Source organism: Nuphar pumila, chromosome 6 (genome assembly GCF_984573655.1).
Source record: "Nuphar pumila chromosome 6, dmNupPumi1.hap1.1, whole genome shotgun sequence".
In the NCBI taxonomy this organism is placed as follows: domain Eukaryota; kingdom Viridiplantae; phylum Streptophyta; class Magnoliopsida; order Nymphaeales; family Nymphaeaceae; genus Nuphar; species Nuphar pumila.
The window spans coordinates 56405519-56406415 of record NC_143254.1 but is presented as its reverse complement, the minus strand read 5'-3'; the positions used below and the strand labels follow the sequence as shown (position 1 = coordinate 56406415).

At 44.9% G+C, this 897-nt stretch overlaps 1 non-coding gene across 1 annotated transcript; it reads right to left on the bottom strand.

Moving 5' to 3' along the window:
- Positions 1 to 505: 505 nt before the first annotated feature.
- Positions 506 to 611, bottom strand: LOC149834880 (small nucleolar RNA R71). The gene has a single exon (XR_016432883.1). It is a non-coding gene; the product is annotated as a small nucleolar RNA R71 (small nucleolar RNA).
- Between the last annotated feature and the right edge of the window lie 286 nt (positions 612 to 897).

The window sequence follows — 897 nt, the reverse complement described above, 5'->3', positions numbered from 1 at the left end:
GACATGAGCTACACCGGTCTACTACGAGGTGTATGCAAGGGCGACGCTCACTTGACCCTGAACTGGTAGAGCCGATTGAGGACCCCGAGTCCCTTATTAGGAGAGCCCAGAGATCTGCAACCATGGCTGAGAATCAACATATTACTCGTCCTCTAAGGGAGTATTTCATGCCCAACACTTACACTCCCGCCTCCTGCATCACAAGACCTGATGTAGGAGAAAACCATTTTGAGATAAAGGCCAGTGTGATCCAGATGCTACCTTCATTTTATGGCCTTAGCAATGAAGACTCATATCGTCATCTCGATGAATTTCTAGAGATTTGCTTGACAGTGCGAATCAACAACTTTGGAGATGACGCGATGAGGTTGACCCTGGTTCCCCTTCTCTCTGAAGGACAAAGCGAAGAGTTGGTTAAAATCATTAGATACTATTCAAATTACCACTTGGGAACATATGCAAAGAGAATTTTTAAAGAAATATTTCCCAATTGGTAAAACGAACCAGTTTCGTAAAGCGATAACCAGTTTTTCCCAAATTGAGGGAGAATAGTTTCATGAGTCATGGGAGAGATTGAAAGATCTTCTCTGCAAGTGTCCCCACCACCAGGTGCCTCGTTGGCAACTGGTGCAATATTTCTATGATGGTCTTACTGAAAAGAACCGTCAAATGGTGGATGCCGCGTGTGGGGGCACATTTATGCTCAAAAGTGAGGATGAAGCATGGTCACTTTTTGAGACATTGAGTGAGAATTCGATGCACCATGCGACAGCCTCACGGTTCGATAGGGCTGCACCTGCACAGGATAGCATTAAGAAGGCAGGTATTTTTGAGTTAGGGATGAACCTTGAGTTGAGCAACAAGGTAGACCAACTGTCCCAGAAATTAGATCAGTTC